General features: G+C 39.0%; 1 pseudogene; it reads right to left on the bottom strand.

Moving 5' to 3' along the window:
• Nucleotides 1–4,301: 4,301 nt before the first annotated feature.
• LOC119193340 lies at nucleotides 4,302–5,968 on the bottom strand (annotated as a pseudogene).
• Between the last annotated feature and the right edge of the window lie 127 nt (nucleotides 5,969–6,095).

The raw sequence follows: 6,095 nt of genomic DNA, 5'->3' as shown, positions 1-6,095 counted from the left end.
ATACCTTTCTCCAATGTCTAACATTAACCGTTGTTTGTAATGAAGTATATCCTAGCGACAAACATATAGTTCGGATATTTCATTCCCATAAGGTCTCTCATTAGACATCCGCGCTGCAGTATCAGTGAGGCTGGTACTGCAGCAAGAAGCTCATTGTGACACATTGGACATAATTGTGTAATATTTCTTTATTTATTCTGTTTCTCTTTTTACTGTACATGTTATATGGGTATTATTTTTGTTTTCTATTAGTGTTAACGATTATAGAAAGCATCTTGGCTACGGTCTCATATGTTAGTTTTTTTATAATAAAAGCATAAATAGCTCTACAGACCTTACAAATAACGCTCCTTCTGCCGGGGGTCTGGACACTCCACCAAAGCAGTAGGTCCTGGTGCCGTTTATCATGATCTCAGTGACACCAATGTGCGAAACGAGAGTTATGCCGTTGATCCGGCTGGGGCAAAGCGCTGTAGACCAGCTCTTTTGCGAACTTCGACGTTGTTCTTCATCTCATAGTATTCACTATGGCTTGCCAGCCATACACGAACTCATGCATTGGACCTGAGGAAGGTATCATCTTTACGTGGACTGAATGTATGCGGACTCTGCGCTTTTAGTGCCATCATTTTGCGTATTTTATTTGCAAGGACTGTTGGGTTCAGGTGAGAGCATCGTGGCTGGTGTAATTACTGGAAATTATTATACCAGCTTTTGTGTTGCCTCCAATATAGCGGCAGTGGATCGGGATATCTCAGGTTCAACTCCCAAATAATAATTTCTTATGTTATAAGAATGTAATGTAAATAATGTTTAATGTCAATTTTCGGATCCTATACTTAGGTACATGGGTTTAAACAGAATTTGTTTGATACTAAGTCCGTCAAATGAGCTTAACATCAGACAGTTGATCTATCATAAAAACTAAGCAAAAATATTGTTTCTCCAACGTGCTGCAGAAATATGCATTGGACGCCACATAAAAGGGAGATATAGGCTGATAGAAGAAGATTATTGCTACTAGCTCTTAATCTGAGATCCCTAGTAAATATCTTTTATAGGATTAAATATGGCTCAGATACCTATTAGGAAAGTTCACCATTCGCTTTGAAGGATAAATGAACAAACAAAAACCGAGAGCTGTTAAAATTTTGATTAAATGTAGCATGCTAAAAAGCACATAAATTTAAAAAAACGTTACAATTAACAAGACCTAGAAACTCCCATAATAATGATATAAACGAACTTCCAACATTTCTAGCTCCTACCTATACCAAAAGCTGTCTCCGTCGAGGAAGTTGAACATCTCCCCGAAGAGTCGGGCCCTCGTCAGGTAACATTGGCCCGATCTCGTCAGGTGGGGTGGTGAACTCATGCGCCGACTTGTTGTTGTAGTGGCCTCGACTCGCTTCCCCATGCTGGATAGGAATAATAGATGTTATTTTGCCTATGTACTATTTGTCACACAATTTTATACAATAGGCCTTCCAGACTCAAAGGGTAGCAACTCTTTATGTATTGATCCGCACATTATATTTTGCTTCGCAGCCACTGTCGACATACACATCTTCAATATGTTTTGTGGACATCACGGTTGCCAGGTAAATTATACAACAAATGACCAATGGTTCCATAACTGGAAATTAGAAAAACAATGTTTGTACCCTACTCGTGGTGGGTTCCATAGGGGAGCACTCCAAGGCAAAGTCCGTGATTTACAGGGTGTCCAAAAATAGTATAAAGAGGAGGTCCAGAGATAGAGCACCCTTTGGAGTACCCGAATAACCCCATATGTGTTCCGCGATTTTGTATTTCGAGTTACAATTTATTTTCCGTATTTATGAGAATTTTCGATATGAACAACGAAAAAAACAAGTACCGAGATTTTTTTTGTAACTAAATTTTGATGAGTCCTGCTTTTTTACTTCGAATACTCAATAGTTGTTAGACTAGCGTCTAGCTCGCTTGAAGCTAGTTTTTGAGACATCGAGTATGGCCTGTGTATTCAATATCCGGAAATATATAGTCAATTATCAGGGGTCGTTCCAAATTAAAAAAGAATAAAAATATTACCGAAATTTATTAGATGACGCCAGGATTCTAAATACTATAATAATTACGAAAAAAAATACAAATTAGTTTAAACTATACTAATTTCATAAAAATAATTCAAATTATAGCACGTGATACATATAAGTTCCAATTATGATTATTATAAATCTTCATTTTCTTCGACTGCCGAGAGAAATAATTTCTGACAAAATGTGTGAACGACACTGTAAAATTTAGAAATATGATTTAACGTTTATAATATTATTTATTATTTATCCGTATTGTATCAACAGCCCGCTCGAACGGTGTAGATTCTGAAAGTCGCTGAAACCTATGTGATATGAGTGGTTAGTGGTGGTTTTGTGGGAATCCAGAAGCTTTAAAACCTTTTTCTAAAACCGGCAGCGCATTTATAATTCTTTTGGAATTGTGGGAGTGATTAAGGCACTTAACAACAGGAAAGCTACTTCAGCTACCACATCGAGCCGACCAATCATAGCATTTTGCTTTAAAATTACCAGTGTAGGCTGTGTGCGGTGCAACGAGTTGGTAGCGTTTGTACGGTACATCTATTAGATCTCTAAAAGCTCTTCTAGATTGTTTCTTTACCTTGTATGGACACACACTTGCGCAGCTATGTAAATGCGTATCCGTAGTTATACGGGAAGGTTGTGTTACACCATGCCTCCCATATGAATGTGACGGGCGCATTTGTTAACTTAGTACGTCTACATTTTTTTACTATTAACATCTAAATACTCCGTTGTGTATTAACGTACCCTGGAACTTTAGAAATACATAGTTCCTCAGTGCTATCCTTGGAGTTTAATTTTAAGCTTGAGTTAAAAGACTCCCATATGACAACTCAAACTCTACAACCTACTATACCTGGCAAAAGAACTTAAGTATTATCTCACAGGTCATTCTCTGGATTGGTGCTGGGGTGTTCTTTACTAGCACGTAGTACGCCGGCAGCCCCGCCAACGTGATGCAGGCGCCAGATATCACCGCGAACGGCTCGCTGATCACAGGTATCACCAGCAGCATCGAAGTTATCGCCACAAAGATCGATGGCATCCATAATTGCACCTATTTTAGGCTTGAACGTAAGGTAAGGTTATAATACAAGTTTCTGTGACTTCTAATTCATCCCTCTCAAGGAAACATTGGTCAGGAGTCTTTGGTAAAGTAGCCGTCAGAATTCGAGACGCCGACATATGTCTGGCTCTTTAAAAATCAGCGAAGGGCTCAGGATACTTTAAATGTTAAGGACGAGGGCAAAATATTGTATGTCCTGTGGGTTTACTTGAGCCAGCATTTCTAGACGATTTTAAACTTTTTCATTCGACTAGGGTCTTTAATGGGGCAAGACAATTACGGTAAATCAACAAAGTCAGATGCGTACAATCGTACAATGGCTTACTAGTGGACATTACCCATGGCAATTGAGCAACCCCAAGATATTCGATAATGCGGCGAGTTTGGTTATTAAATCAGTGAAACTGACATAATCGTTCTAATCATCCTTCCAGTGAATAATAACAGTAACTTACATTTTGACCGCTTTGCAAAAAAGCACTATACCTAATTCCAACCATTATCCCCAGAGGCAATTCTTGTGCGCTCAATCTCCAATTATATGGGGCGAAATTTGACGCGGCTCTAGTGACAGTTAAGTGTGTACGCCTCGTGGTTAGAAATACACATTAAGGCCTATAAAAAGCTTGCACATTTCCCTCCTAATGATTTCTTTTGTTTACGCGAATGTTAGACATTGATATAAAAGTATTTATCGGATTTTATCGCGATTCCCCTATGACCACGAAAATCTGCGAAGTCTTTAAAACGTCGTGAGAAAACTATAATGTAAAGCCGCGATAAAATCGGAAAATATTTTTATTTAAATTTCCCTTATTGTTCCTCTTTTCCGAACATCCTATTAAGTACCTAAACTTTCCCCACTCTGCCTTCCCCATTTCCCTCCTCACTCCACCAGGGCCCTGCAGTCGCTAACCTGGGGGATTCCAGTATCCCATTCACAAGATTCCAGCAGTGTAGACTGCAGGGACGCATAAATACAAAAAAATATGAGTTAAAACATCTGATACAGCTGCAAAAATCTTTACAAACATTCAAAACTTTATCAAAATTATATAGTATATCATTTTTTTTATTTCACAATCGCTTATTGTTACTTTTTATAAATAAAAGTTTAAAACAAATAACACCTAATAATAGGCCTCGGTAAGTTAGGTTTTATGCCGCAACCACAGCACGGCGCTGCAGCAAATGGTGGTGAAGAAGGACTCCACTACTGTGCAGTACGTGATGAGGGACGTCAGATTGTCAGGTATCAGCATCAGTAGTGACAACAGCATCTGAGGACACGAAACAGTTTGAAATCTATCAATTGTGAAGAAGCGAAGTCACTGTAAGATTTTGTGCTCCTCGCCATTTACTTATTACTCTGAAATGCCAGGTATAATTCTTGGGAACGGGGGGAGGGGTTATTTAACCTAGTAATTAACCTTTTCAGAGAATTGAAACCAGACTTTTTTCCACTTGGCATGTTTTACGCAGCATGCTATGTATGGTCAGCCGTCAATGTTCGATCTACCTCTTCTATTGCAGTGGAAGGGATTTAATTCTGCTTATGATCAACGACGGTAACTGAGGAATAACTTTAAAAACACTGTAACTCACCAAGAATACCAGTGAAGGCATCGGTGACATACACATTATGTTTATAGGCGAGTAACTCTGGCATGTTCCTGGCGCCGGCGAAACAAATGCGGGACGACGTCATGATGTTCACCGACAGGCCGCCGAGGGTCGCGATGCAGACCAGCGCAGGCATCACCCACCGCAACCAGCCGAGGATGGCTGTCGCGAAATCCTGCCAAAGTATCATCAAAATCATTACAGGCATTATTACAATCATCCTTCTGTCTTTGCCATGTAGCAGAACTGATTTGTCTTAGTTTTATGATCGCGGCCGCTTGCCTGTCGTTAACCCCCCCAGGAAATGCCATTAGGGTAATTCACATTGCTATATCCCTAAGGGAATATGTAGAAATGTAAATGACACGCTTCGTTGAGCTCTTTTTTCCTAACCTATTCCCATACCTATTTGAACATTTTATTCTTAAATTACTTATCTAGTAACATATTTTGTTTCAGCGCAATCATCTCCAGTTTCTCTGTTCCTTGCTTTTGAGTCTTTTTTCATCAAATTCCCCACTAGCTCATTTACCAGCCTACTGCTAAACAATACTCGTCCCATTTTTAAATCTAAAACCACGGAAATTAGCCAATCAGTGGATAAAACTAAGAAGAAACACAACTAACAACAGCTATGGCTTCAGTGGTGAGTATATCTTGACCCAGCACAGCTAGGTACGATACATTTGCCATGATGTATATAGCAGTGACCAGCGGTAGGGAAATGTATATCGCGCGCGGCAGGTTCACGAACGGGTCCCGCAATTCCTCAGTCATAAAGTTCAGGTAGTTCCTGGAAGTTATTTTTAACAAATTTTGATGAATAAGATGTTAGACCCATAGGTATATTGGGAACAATTGAATACAAAATGCATGCAGAACGGCAATACTACTTTGGTATCTACTGTTAACTGTTATGTTGTTATATATAAGTAATGGAATCACGTCTTGCAACTTACAAAGAAGTATTTACTAACATGGATGCTGCCTACTAAAAGCTTTATTAAGGGCTGCATGTGGTCTATTGTCCATGATCAGTCCAAACGCCCAAAATCAACATACTCAAAAAGCACTTAAGGCGTAAAGATCACCCACCAACCAGAATAAGAGAAGATCCCTAGAAAAATTGCGACCGACCAATCCTTTGACCGAGGAATTAGTACCAGCCCAGCCGTCTTCAAATTTTCTAAATGACCTGAAAAAATGAATTAGCATAAAAATAGTTTTTACAACCGGGTTTTATATTATTTATTTTAACTTAAAATATTCCTTATAATATAATTCACACAGTGTCAGAAATAAAGCTCTGTCAAGGTAGCAGT

The sequence above is a fragment of the Manduca sexta genome, unplaced genomic scaffold (genome assembly GCF_014839805.1).
Source record: "Manduca sexta isolate Smith_Timp_Sample1 unplaced genomic scaffold, JHU_Msex_v1.0 HiC_scaffold_4010, whole genome shotgun sequence".
NCBI lineage: Eukaryota > Metazoa > Arthropoda > Insecta > Lepidoptera > Sphingidae > Manduca > Manduca sexta.
This window is presented reverse-complemented; position numbering and strand designations above follow the sequence as displayed.